The following is a 14,852-nucleotide window of genomic DNA, read 5'->3' on the forward strand; positions in this document are numbered from 1 at the left end:
GTTACTTCTAACAATAAACCTTTCCTCGTCTCATCAGCTGCCGAAGCAACAAACACTAAAGACGCTCATGCTGCATGATGCCTTGTATGTTGCCTTGCGAGGCAGCTGGATTCTCATGACATTTGTGAGATAACGATCACAAGAGAAGAAATCTCGTCCGGCTCCAAGCAATGTCCTTGTGGCCGATCCACAGATGATGGGAGCATTGACCTATGAGAAACTACTGGCAGCTGTGGGCATGTGGTGAGGTGAGTGTCAGCCCATCATAGACGCTGATAAACAGATGGTTCATTCAATCACCTGCCAAATACTTTCTGGACAGTGGCTGCCCTTTTCCAAGCAGTTTTATACAGGATGTTTTCTCAGATGGCTCTGAGCAACAAACAATCTAGTTCATCAGGCAGCTTTGTACGAAGCACAGACACCAGTTATGGGTTTCACATGAAAGACTACATTCAGAAAATAGGCTTTCAAATAAATAGAATTACCAACTAATAGTCTTGTTTTGCTAAGAATTAGAATAAAAACTGGAGTGTTTGAACACAAATTGATCACTGTTACATGGGAGGTAAATGGGTCATTAGCTTTGACTGAATGAGGTGTCACCAGAATCATGCTATCGAGTCAAATATCTGTATTATTGCTAGAAGGAGCTGCTGAGAAACAAAACATCCTATTTCATAAAGGCAAATCTATTACAAAGCTCCAGTTCTTTCTGAACTTGCGTTCAATAGGCTCTGAAAATGAGAAACTAATCTTCCCACACCACATAATAAGGCACAAAATGATATTTGGTATGTAACTGAGCACAATACAAATACAATAAATGTGGGTTCTCACAGTAAGGGGATCTTTTACTCTAACAGAGGCCCAGGAAAGGGTTGGAGAAAATTTAAATGGAACGAGCTTTAGGGTGGGGACTGGGACATTCCTCAGTCTGCCAAAACAGAATATCTTTGCTTCTGAAAGAGGCAACTTGTACTCTTTATTTACAGGTCTAGCATGCTGCTGACGAAAGCATTGCATGGGCAGATGGACAAGGACGCCACTACTGTTGACATTTCACCATAGACAGTGAATTTTGCACATCACTGCATTTAAGTATTCAGTGTCAATGCAGTATCTGGCTTGCCAAAGTAAGACCTTGACAGCAATGGCCTTGATACTCTTAGAGAACTGGCTTTTTGGAATTTAGTGCACTTTTGCTTTCATCTTCTATGCAACATGTTTTGCTGCAAAACAGGAATAATGGTTTTTACTATTTTCATCATAAAAAGCTTTTCAACAAAAAGAAGCACTCTCAAGATGTGGTGTACCTCAGAAATAAAGATAGAGAACAGGCCAAATTTTTTTTAAAAACACTCAGACCAGAGTTGTGCTCCACCGTTTTAAAACGCATGAAAAGACAGCTGAGATTCAGTTAGTGAAATGCGTGACAACAGATAAAGGACTGAAAATTGGAAAGGGTTTTTTCATCCAATACCATTAAAAATGCCCCAATCCCGATCATGTGGACTGACTTGGGACATCCCTAAATGTCACCACTAGGAGCTTTAAGCTCTTAAATCAAAGATTGCCTCATTCTGGCAACCACAGAGTCTGGCAGCAGTGACAACCTGGCTACCTTTTTGTTTGTTTGTGACATACTTGGATGTAATGCAATGCTTAGCCTGACACCTGACTGTGATGTCACTCATTTTGATTGGCAGCTGCAGTGTTGGGCCCGTTTTAATAGCTTCCTGTCTGGTGATTCAACAGCACCCCCCTGGGAGAACTGCCGACCCCAAGACACAAAGACACACACACACACACACACACACACACAGACCTAACACTGAGCTGCAAACAACCTCAGTCTCCCTTCGACGTTTACCGGCTGCAGTGGAAGCACCAGTCTACTGAACTCCTCACCAGGAGAAGTGTGTAGTGCACATACATACATACTGCTCAGTGACAATAAGCTCACTTGAATGATCATCATATTTATTATACATTATTCTAAATTGTCCAACAATATTAAGTCTAGTAAGAAAAGTAAATGGACACACAGTCCAGTGTTAAAAGGAAAATAAAACCACAGAATTCATTTATAGTGTACTATCAAATACAACACTGTAGCACACACTGTCTGATAGACAAACACAAACAATATGTGTTCTGATTTGGGCTGGGGAAATTGTAGCGAAAACAGCGGAAAATATGTGTCAGCATTTCACTTACTTAGAATACCATCCTCCCAAACACACAGCAAAAACCATGTCCAAAAGTCTTACGATTCACCTCCAGTGACTCAAGCATTTGGAATTTCGCTTGGGAAAGAATCTTTCTGGAAATGAGCGCAACCTACTCTGACCCTGCGCAGCCTTCTCTCAAACGCAAACAGCAGAAAAATGAATCCAAACGCAAAAGTTTGACAAATGTTTAAAAAGACTTAAGAAGAAAGGAAAACGGCAAGTTAGCATCCATTTCTAAATGCCTCTCAGCCACTCACTAATCTGACCCATATGCACTCAAAAGGCAGCAGGCTTTTAACATGGGATAGAGGCAGAGCATGCACTGTGGTCTCAACATAATGCCTCAGAAAAGAAAATCCACAAAGATCCTTTGTTTTCTTCACTCTGCTCTCGCCCTGACTGTGGAGCCTTGCTGGCTGAGCACAACACATAAAAAAATATCACAACTGCAATCTGTTTATGAATTTAGCCCTAGAATTCCTCAGTTGAATCAACCGTGGTGTTTTGGTGTCTAATTTAAAAGCCAGGCTTGCTCTCTCACAGCCCAGCACTTTAACTACGGTGGATCAAATGCAGCACCCCGACATACTTTATCAAGGAAAAGAACTTCTACACTTTAAAGGAAGAGGGGGACAAGATCTATGGAGAGAAGCATGCAAACAACAACAACAGAGCTGAGATAAAAGCTACTTACTTGCCTTCAAACTGGGGCGGAATAGTGAAGAGGAAGTTCCAGCGGGTCTTAATAGTTTTCAGCTGTGGGCCAGATGGTGGTACACTAAGGACTGCAGTGAGGGGAGATGATGAGACTTGCAAACTCAACAAGAAGCTTTTGCCTAGACACAAGATACTTGACATTCAAACACAACTTCCTCCGCCCACAGTTTGTCCAAAAGCAGTTGTGCATGTGCGAAAAAGAGACCCCTTCTTGACAGAACTATTTCGCTGCGACGCACTGTGGCATACCAGAGATGACCTATAAAAGCCATGATGCCAGAGGTTGCAGCCTTACCCTTTTGCTGCAGTATGAGATTCACCATCACACTACGTGCCCTGGAAACAGCTTTAGGTCGACATCTTGGCTTCAATCAAAACAGCAGTATGGTCAAAACATTATGAAATAGAAGTCACAATACTTTTCCAACTTAAAGCACTCAAAGCCTCCCTGTGAGACTATGTCAACTTAATAATACCCTTTCCTTTTCCACTGCACTCCAGAAACATTTAAGGCTCAAAATGACTATGCCTGCAGCTGAAAGTGCGTTACACCACTTTAAAATCTGACGACTCGATTGTCCTTTTTATCACGTAGAGATGAACTGCTTGGCACACTCTCAAAACGAAGAGTAGAGGGCAGGACCAGTGAAAAAAGGATGATGCTGGAGCTGACAAACACCTGAAACTGCAGACTAATTACGCCACTTGTTGAGGATTTTTTTCAACATCTAAAACTTTATGCAAATTTTGTCTCTCAGGGGTCTAATCAGGAAACTGTCTGTCTGAGTATCTCCTTCACAAACTTTCAAGCATCTCAATGAAGCATAATACTCAAGGAAGGGCAACTGACCACTTTTTTAAGGTTGTCTGTATCTTTTCAGACACAGAATACAGAAAATAATTATGAAATAAAGGTTAAGGTTTATCCACACAGGATTGGAAGTCATTATAAACTCTGACATAACAGTGATCTGATTTTCATGAAAATGTTGGAGATGTACAGCTGTCAGTGATCCAGTGATCCAAGAAATTTTAAATGCCGGGCTTTCGAAGGTTTCCCTGCAGCAGAGAGAGCCATCAAAATGGCTGTGTTTTCACTGATGCGAATAAATAAGAGACAAGTGTGCTGTGTATTTCTTTTTTCATGAGCTTCAAAGAGCTCAGAGAGATTGTATTCATGTGAACTGCAGCAACTACGATGAAAATTAGCTCTGCAGAGGTTATTGTATGTTTCAGGAAAAAAAAGTCCAGATGTTTGAGAAGCACCTCCAATAAAGCAAAAAGTTAAAAATGACTAACCAGACAATTTACAAAAGTCACTCAAAGCAAAAGCAAAACTTTTTTTTTTTGCTGTCTGGTTAGAGATTCAGCTTGGTCAGGGCCTTGGGTGGTGGTGGTGTGTTTTTGCTGGCCAGCAGAGGTTTGGTTTCTGCATGAGAGAGCATTTAACACAGGGAGGGTCTTAGGATTTTGGGCTGTTCACGCTTTATTTTTCTAAGGCTTTTCTTTGCTCTGCCCTGTATCATTTCATGTTTGCGTCTTGTATGAACAGCTGTGGTGGGGTAAGGGAAGTGACTGGCCCAGACACTTCCCGGGAAAAGTGGGGCCATTTATGCTACACAGACACAAATAAAAAAGGGGTAAAAAGAAAAAAAGTGAAGGGAAAAAGGCCCATTATGGATATGTAAGTTGAAATGAATGATATCTGACACACTTGTCTTTTTCACTTATTTACCTGTGTATGGTTGCCTCTACTGCATTGTATGGATGTGAAGAATTTAAAAGACAAAATATCACAGTAATGCACACTATTTCAGTACAACTTGACCATTTTCTGAGAAGCGAACATGTTCAAGACAACAGCAAAGGAGACTCAATGCAACTAGGTCATCAGCTGAAAACAACCGTGAGTCATCTTTTCAGTCTTTGTTCAGTCACCACACTGCAGCCTCATGCTTTTTCCTTTTTTCATGTTCAGTGGGAAAACACACAAAGACAAAAATGTGTTTGTGCAATAAAGTGAACGATAATACAAAACAAAAAAAATACACAGAGCTGGAGTATCTCAATCCCACTACCAGTGTTTTCAGTTCTTATGCTTTACAGATTTATACAAGTTGAGACTCCAATTATTTCTGTCCTCGCCTGGGATGCTTGTGTGAGTGTGTTTGTGGGAGTGGGGAGTGGGTGGAGCAGCAGGAATGTGCATCTCAATGAGAAGCCTCTCAGTGGATTTTCATTGAGATTTGCAGCCTCCACAAAAATTGTGTTCCGTCCAAGCAGTAATGCCAAGTAGCAACGTCTAATACCATAAATGTATTACCCGTTCAGTTTCAGCATGGCATGTATACACCTCTGCACCACTCCCTGTAACTAATATTATGATGATGAAGAGTGAAGGCAATCCCTTGCTTCCACCACTACTGTATAATGCACAATATTAGCTACATTAACACAAGAAAATGCTGAGTTCAGATGATTTATACCCACCCTGCCTGTGATTTGAAGCTGAACAGCAGGAAGAAAATTAGACTCTGGAATGGAAACCTAAAGGTTATAATTTCGTCAGTAGCACGGGCACTGCATTCTGATTTCGACCTAAAGTATTTCAATCAAGAATTGAGAGCTCCAGAAACGCTGTCCTCATGTCAATGTCAACACAGGCTGTATATTATTGTAATGAGACTGTGTCAAAACAAGCACTGTAATCCCTGGAGAAGTGGTCTCACAAAGCGTGCTATTAAATCATTCTGTCAACCCAGGATTTTCACAGTCAAATATGAAGGTGGGATTTGCTAACGAACTGTCAATGACATGCAGCAGAAACAAATGGCATTGAAAGATATAATTAAAGCAAGAAAGCCTATCATCCCTATTGGCTGTGTCAGGCTGTATTTAGGGTTTTATTTGAGCAAAAATGCCAAAGCCAACATGCTTCACAGTGATGCTGTTAGCGTGCTTATGATTAGTAGTCCTAATATTTACCAGTAACATTCTCAAGTTGAGCAAAAAATTGCTTTCATACCTGCAATATTTCATTCTCCAGCCAATGAAATATTGCAGGATATAAATTTAAATGAGGGAAAGGTAACTGTAATAGGTTTAGATCTGCTGTATAAAAGAGGCATTTTTGCAAAAGGTGGACAGCTGTGGTATAATTCACTTCAAAAGCATTATTCTATTCAAAACGCTCTTCCGTATTCCAATGGAAGCAATAAAAAGAAGATAGTGAAAGGGCAGTCTATTGTAAAGAAAGAAATAAAAAAAAATCAGGTTCTATGAAAACATTTAGGGGTTACCTTGAAAGCAGTAATTATCAGTTATTACATTCATTATTCATCATTACAGTTGCCATTCATCTGCCTGCTGCTGACAGACCAAAACCTACAAATATGCAGACTGCAACATTGATAGGAATGGAAAAACTGTTTTGTATTTTTGCCCGAGAAAATTAAATAAAATGTCAACTAATTTAGTCAACTAATTTAGTCAACTAATCATTTGTTATTTTACACCTGCAGCTTTCAATGTATTCATCATTTTAATGCCAACTATGCAGGAGTTCCACTAAATCGTTTTGAAAATAAAAAGTTCATGAAAACTTTCTGCATGATATTAGATTCTGAGTTGCTATATCAGTGACCTGAATCAATCAAATATTTGAATATTTATCTGTTTATCAAAAATTAAATCTGAACTATTTACGGGCAAAAAATGTATTTTTTAAGCTTGAATACATTTGTGAAGCTCACAATGAATTATATATCATATAGTGAGGAAATGGGTAAAGGATGCATGGGGACGATTTTTCATTTTTTCTTTTTTTTTGTTGTTGTTTGTTTTATTGGTATGGAGTGGGGGTGCAATAAAGACAAACAGTGCAGCCAGGCATGCGTTCTCAACCAATCGTTAATTCTGTCTTCAGCATTTAATTGCTGGTAGGCAATGAACAATCTTCAAAGCGCATTTACATTCATTTTAAATAAAGGAACACATGACGCTAAAATCAATTTGCCTCCAAACTGTACAACAGGAAAACTCAATAGGTCATGAACTGGCCTTTTTTTGCTGATTCTACACTAGGAAGCTAATTAAAAGAGACAAGCCGCGCAATATCACGAGGCACAAGGTGAAAGCAGGAAGGTGTCCACTGCTAATGTTCTTCTTGTTCCTGCACAGCTACACACTCGCTCCAGACAGCTCAAAAGGTCACATCATGTGTGCTGTCCTGCTGTACTATGGATATGATATGATAAGGCACAGTAGGACCCGCAGCACTAAATTTAGGTACTCTGAAGATGATTTAAACTTTGTTTATTAGCCAATCCATTTTGTATGACTGGTTACAGAGAAGTAAAACTAGAAAGAGGTATACCTGCTCAACACCATTTTCTTCAAGAAGCGCACTGTCCGCTGTAAACTGTCTGGATGTTTTGCAGCTGGCTTTCTTTCCTTCTTTTCTATTTGAACCATTGGTTACAATGAGTCAAACACAACTACTAAATGTGAACTCAACTAAAATGTCATAAGGAACATCTGTGCCATCTAGTGCAATCCAAAAAAACAAAAAATACACTTTAATATATTCCAGCCCAGTGCACAATCACCACTCACTACAACCTCAATAATAAACACAAAGCAGAATTATCAACTACTGACATCAACAAAAAATTTAAAATGAATAAAGTTTGTAAAAGTAGAAGTTATTGCTGAACTGTTGCACTGGATTTAATTCAAATGTGTTTCTAATAAAGTGTTTGGTACATAGAATACATTCAAGTACTTTATATTATTTAATGTGCATCTATATACATTACAAACTAATAAACAGGATGATGTAGTGCAATATCTGTGGAGGACACACACACACACAGCTAGAAGATCATAAAGTAAAACATGCATTTTTGGTGGGAAGACAATCATTTGCTTTTTAGAAAATGAAACAAAACTGCATTACATCTGTTCTAAAATACTGTTTTGTTCTAAAGATATGACACTTCCACCAAAAATGTCATTCTTGGCATTACATAAAAGCACATAAGCAGTTTACCACAGCCCTAGGTAGCATCCAAGTTTCTGATGAAATTGTTTAAATAAATTTCCTACAAGGCTGAAAATGAACATATTTCTGTACTCAGGAAAAACCACAGCGTAGTGTAATTCTTGTTTTTTCACTACACCACACATTAAGGTCATCAGAATTCAATTTATCTTTTCCTCAAAATCTTCCAGCATGTCACCCAAGTCAATAGAACTGAAACCTGGAGGCATAGCAGATACTTCAAGGCCTCTGCAGTCTGTACAGTTACTACAAGGCATTAATATGCTGTTACAACCGACAGCTCAAGTAAAACACTAAAATGAGCTTAGAGGCTACAGCTGCTCAGAATATCTTCTCTAACTGTCAAACATCAATAGTTTGTGATATTTTGTTTTTCTGAGGAATCCTTTTTTTTTTTAACTGTGTGTTAAACACACACACACAATGGGAAGGTACATTTAGCATTTGGTTGTGTGGCTAGCTCACAGAATTAATACTACTTTGCTACAACTGAACAAAATCTGCAGGCAACAGTCATCCTTTTAATGACAGTAAGCAGTCATGCTACCTCTAAGAGTTTCTAGTTCTTTATAGACCATTCCACCACTCCATGATACCAACCTCTTAAGTCAAATCAGTGTTAATATTCATGAAGCCAACACAATGTCTGAAATACAAATTCTGACCTTTTCCCATGGCATCCTTCTTAAGTCGATTAGCTTATCCGTTAAATCTAACTTCATTTGTAGCGTACATTTCAAATAAATGTAATAAAAGTTCTTTATACAACTAAAAGCAAAAAGTTGAAAGACGCTTCATCTCTCCAGTTCTTTTCAAAATGACACCAGTAGAAATACTTGACAGAGATCTTATCAACCACAACATGTGTTTGCATATAAACACCGTGACAAATCTCACATATGATGACACCCTCTGTATTTTAATCCTTCTTTAAATCAAAGCTCAAATGGTAGTGAGTGCCATAACACGAGGAAGATGAATCGTCGATGGACTTTGTGGCATGAAGCTGTGAAAAAAGTTAGGCAGCCGTCTGGTTTAGCTGCTACATCAGGCTCATGCCAATGCTAACACAAAACCATGTTTTTCAAACACTTACAAAGGCAGGGAGCTGAGTGTGTTAGCAAAGAGAGAGTCACAGATTTTTTTTAAAAAGGCATAATGCATGGTAGTGAGTGCAGATAACACACACTACAATTTGTGTTTCAAGAGTTCGTGCAGAATTATGCAAGTGCACAATTGCATAATTATCCTCAACAAACCCGACTCAATGGCTTTGAAAGAAGTATGAAACACATTTTTGACACACTAATGATGAAAATAACATTTTTGACACATTAACGATGAAAACTTTGATGTGCTTTTTTGAGGTTGGAAAGTTATGGAAGACTAAATGAGCACTCGACAAAATTTGTGTGAAACTCATTCCTGAAATTCACTTGTGTACAGTGGACGTTAGCACAAGTGACGTCCTTTCTACTTTCATGCTATATTAAGAACATATTTGGTGCAACTTTTGCTCTGGAGATTAAGATTTCAAAAGCCAAAACATACTGCTAGCTTGAGACACGTCTGTGTCTATCCATGGAAAAAACAAGAGTAGCAGTCATAATTGCCGTTTCCCTACAGAAGTTTAGGTGAATTACACTGTGCATTCAGAAGGTGTAAACTCAGTTCAAGCACAGGTTGGTTGTAATGTATTTTTTATTTTGCCTTGAATATTTATGACTGTATCTTCCCCGACGTCCTCTGATGAAAGATAGATGCTGCCACAGGAAATGTGCATGTTACAAAAAATCCCTACTTAAGAGCATCCTTAAGATGGTTCTACAGATTTGAAGGATCAGAAAGAGTGACATATCTTTTGAATGGTGTATATGAATTATGATCCTGCCTGTTCTGACTCTGACATGTTTATCCCTTCAGGATGTCTGTATAAGAACTGATGGCAGACCCACTTGTTTTCAGGCATAACTCAGTTTTATGGTACTTATTACAAAAATGCACTGCATCAAGGGCTCTATGTGTACGATGTCGACCAAATGGCAGCAAGATATATTCTCTGCCCTATCCTGTTTCTTAAAAATTATGTTCTCATACATAATCACTGCCTGGATTATGCTCTGAGGCGAGATTGTGCTTTGAAGTGCCGGGTTTATGAACTGCATCAGAGTTGGCAGGAGGTGGCTGGGTTTGCAGGTGTACAAAGTGCACAACTCTTGCAGCAGTACCACAACCAGAAACCAGGGATTGATGTGAAGAGTCCAAACTGTGGTTAGACTTAGCCAACAAAACACTTGAATCAAAATCAGGAAAAGACAGTGGTCTTCATTAAATACAAGTGATGCGTCTCAGGCCACGGTGAACTCTTTCCTGTATTAAACCAGATCCATCCTTTTATCATGACAACAACCAAGTGTGTGCACCCAAACATAACCACAAGTCAATCTTGTGGCAGAAGAAAAAAAACACATCAGTGAACACATTACTGATAAATTCATTATGAACATATGTGTTGATCAAAAACATAATTTGGCTGTAAACAAGTATTATTCAAATCTTACTGTATTTTCAGTAGCAGTTAAGTTGTATGGTAATGTAAGATTATGTGAGCTAGTAGTACAATCTTGCTTTCATTAGCTAAGGAATATTACCCTAAATGAGCATTTCTCCATTGATTGTTAAACTTACTGGAACATTTTCGACATTTTCATTTCATGTTCAGAATTACACAGTTCTTTAAAGCATTACGTCTATATATATATATATATATATATATATATATATATGTGTGTGTATGGCATGCCGTTTAGGAAATTATATATTGAATGAAAGTCGATATATATATAATGAAAGTTGATATATATTGAATGAAACTTGATATATATTGAATGAAAGTCGATATATATATATATAATGAAAGTTGATATATATATATATATATATATAATGAAAGTCGATATATATTGAATGAAAGTCGGAATATAGAATGTTCAGATTTTCATTCCATCTATTCAAAGTTTCATTCTATATATTCAGACTTTTTCCTACTGAGCCCTGGAAGGACATGGCAAACAAAAACAGGAACCTTATTGGACATTTGCTCTTCAGATGAGCTCTTCTGTGATGATCTGTCTTCATGGTTGTCACAGGGAACGGCGACTACGTTTGAGAAAACAGATAATTTTTAGATGTTTTGATTCTGAACACTGAACGTGTTAGCATTAGCATAGCTACTTAGCTTCAACTACATTTGCATCCCTACATAGCTTAAAGGTTAAACACATGCACCATATGTTGATGATAATGATAATATCTATGTTTATCTTTATAGCTGGTCTTAAGGCTAATTACGAGGCAGAGGTCAGCTGCTGCCTGGACACATCCATGATCACGCCACTGGTGGGACACAATTGTACTGGATTTCAGCTGAAGGCTGCTGTTCTGTCCAAACTGAGACATTTTTATTGTGACATACCCTCCACTGTTGTTAGCTTTTGATTCAATAAATTTTTTTGAGATGAGGAAATCACTATTGCATGTTTCTAGTTAAATACCCTACTTTTATGATATATCACTACAGCATGCACTTTTTATATTTTCCATCAATTTCACCCAAAAGTTGAATAACTATTTGTGAGCAGTGTATGTAGACACATAATAGAAGCACATTTCAATAATATGTCTGCTGCAGTAGTGCAGTTTATCTACCTAGATTGGTGTAACAGTAAAAAAAACATATGCTACTGATGTTTGACTAAAATCTGCTTGAAAAGCACAACTGCTTATCTGTCAAAATGTGTGTAACAAAAGTGTGCACTGAACACTGAATAAAGTCTCTGTAGATTATAGACAAAATTTGCATCTCTCATCACAAATTTCTGTTTATTCACCCGAAGTGCATGAGTAAAATACAAAACAGGTGAAGTACTAAAAAAGATTTATTTTCTAGAAAAGGCAGTTGTCAACAATGCAGTTTAATTCTGGGACAGTTGCTCCAGCACCGACACCATGTGTCCCATTAGTCCAACCAAGATTTTCATTCATCTTCTGGATGTTCTGGAGCATGGCAGAGGTCACGTCTTGGTGTCTTCCGATCTGTTCCAAGAACCGTTCCTCTGACCTCTCCAGATACTGCAGAGGATCCACAGCAGCTTCCTGGTTCCCTTTTCCTGCATAAAAGCACCAAAAAGTACGAGTTGTCAGTAATTATTTTCTATTTTCATAAACACAGTTAACTTAAAGTAAATGTTCTATTTTGTGATTTTAGGATGGGTCAAAAGATAACATACTGATCATGTTGATGTCTGCATAGTCTAAACAGATCTTACTTGATTTGGTCTGTTGAGAGGAGGACGGCGTGGAGGAGCTGCAGGATGAGACCAGCGAGCTGCGGACTAGTGCTCCTGGTAACTGGACCTCATCATCCAAGGCCGACAACTAAATAAAATGAACAAGACATGCTGTTGATAGCATCTGTAATACAAATGATTTTCTCCATTAACTGATTAATTATTGCTTTGTCCATACAATGTTAGAAAGTGTTACAAAGAATACCTGTAATAATTTCCAAAAGTGATAAATGCCTTGTTTTATTTTACAACAAAAAAACACCAAAAGCATCTGTGTATAAGAAATCAGTGCATTGGATTTCCACATCTGCAAAGTGGAAAATCACACAACAATCAGCATTTTACCTTGAAATTATGAAAATAGCTGCAGATTACCAGTACTCTTTACTTCATTGTGTTAACTTGATCATTTGAATCAGTTTTTTAGACTTGTATTACTGATACGAAACATAATCAACACATAAATTAAAATGTGTTCGCAAAGAGTTCACTGGTTCTTCAAGGGAAATTTCAATGATAACCATATAGTTCAGTAATATGATTAATGGGTCATTGTGTAACAGCGTGGGAGGTTTTGAATACAGGTCTTGGACTGAAATATTGCTGCTGCTTTCCTCCGGTTTTATAAGGAGTTGTTTCATAGCTTGTTAGCTTACCAGCGGCTAACTGGCTGGCAAACAATAGTTCAACGCCAACCTCTAATCAGTGATCCGGTGTCCGGACCGCATTAGCTGGCGGAACGTTCATGATACTGATGTGGGACTGTTGTAGCTAGCGTATTCATAGTAGGATAACAGCAGGATGTTGGAGAAATAAAACTTACCATTATCAGGATCGCTGGTCTGCATGGCAGACTCTTAACGCATCGCACTGCTTGAATGTCTGTGTATTTCAGGCCGATTTCAAAATAAAACTCAATAAAATTCTCGTCCGGGTGAGTGTCCTTCATTGTCGCTTCGCCATACGGACATGTCCCTTCCGGGGCTCGGTAGGAAAAAAAGATTTGATATATATTGAATGAAAGTACGAATATATATATATATAATGAAAGTCGGAATATATTGAATGAAAGTACAAATATATATATAATGAAAGTCGATATATATTGAATGAAAGTACGAATATATTGAATGAAAATCAGAATATATTGAATGAAAATCTGAACATTATATATATATATATATATATATATATATATATATATATATATATATATATATATATCTCAACTTTTATTCAATATATATCAACTTTCATATATATATATATATATATATATATATATATATATATATATATATATATATATATACATCGACTTTAATTCAATATATATCAACTTTGATTATATATATATATATATATCAACTTTCATTCAATATATATCAACTTTCATTATATATATATATATATATATATCAACTTTCATTCAATATATATCAACTTTCATTCAATATATATCTACTTTAATTCAATATATATCAACTTTCATTAAATATATATCAACTTTCATTCAATATATATCGACTTTAATTCAATATATAATTTCCTAAATGGCATGCCATATATATGATATATATATATATATATATATATATATATAATTTGAATAACCCCAGCTGGACCTAACCATGCAATCATGGGAAATTAACCTTGAGAGTGCAGAGCCAATGAACTTTATGGCACCATGAGTGACAATCTGAACAGTACTGATCACAGGTACAGAGCAGCACTTCAGCTGATCGTTATGATGGTTGCCTGGACTTGAAGGCTCAGGAAGAGTGACAAATCTTTTGAATGGTGTGCATGAAATAAGATTCCACTTGGGCTTATTTTGACAAGTTTACCCCTTTAGAGTGTCTATGTACAAACCGATGGTAGAGTCTTTTGCTTTGAATCAAGAGTTAGTTACATAATACACTGTAGGGTCCAGAAAATCTACTACCAAAACCTCAAGATAAGCCACTAAGTTAAGACAAAACATAGTGCAGGAAAACTTAAAAAGGTTCTCAAAGAGAAATCCCATCATTGCAATACTTCAAAAAAGCTTCTTTTGGTGTTGAAACATCCATTTCCAAAGAATTCTCTACCTACAAAGTCTCCTACCTGCAAACCATATTCTAACTTGGCAGTTAGATTAAGTTCAGACTATTTCCTGACATTTTCGAAAATGTTTCCGCCAAGATACTACTACTATAATCCTATTACAAGGACTATGTTTTAATGCTCTGACATGTAAAAGGAATTACCCTGATTATTTTTGTGACATCAAATTTAAAAAAGACGTACGAAACTCTTTCTTGGCAAACCACAGGTGGGCACAGTGCTTGTGTGCAGCTTCCTGAGGGCTTTTATTCACATTCTTGCAGTCAGATTTAGTACCATTTTGCCAGTTCAGAAACCAAACCCGTTTTTCACTGACTATACTATGCCTGGTTACCCAGGCAACACCACTTGCAATATATGACTCCCTCTAAAACCATAAACTGT

General features: G+C 37.3%; 1 protein-coding gene across 6 annotated transcripts in view; it reads right to left on the minus strand.

The window, feature by feature from the left end:
• The window catches only part of gulp1a (GULP PTB domain containing engulfment adaptor 1a), an 89,536-nt gene that overhangs the window by 35,164 nt on the left and 39,520 nt on the right, over nucleotides 1-14,852 (minus strand). Inside the window, exon 1 of one of the 6 annotated variants that reach the window (XM_022191856.2) lies at nucleotides 2,929-2,947. The exons of the other annotated variants lie outside the window; for them this stretch is intronic. The gene's annotated coding sequence lies outside the window, so the exon portion shown is untranslated. Of the gene's footprint in view, nucleotides 1-2,928; nucleotides 2,948-14,852 lie in introns of those variants that run through there. 6 annotated transcript variants of the gene reach the window in all.

Source organism: Acanthochromis polyacanthus, chromosome 14, assembly GCF_021347895.1.
Source record: "Acanthochromis polyacanthus isolate Apoly-LR-REF ecotype Palm Island chromosome 14, KAUST_Apoly_ChrSc, whole genome shotgun sequence".
NCBI classification, from domain to species: domain Eukaryota; kingdom Metazoa; phylum Chordata; class Actinopteri; family Pomacentridae; genus Acanthochromis; species Acanthochromis polyacanthus.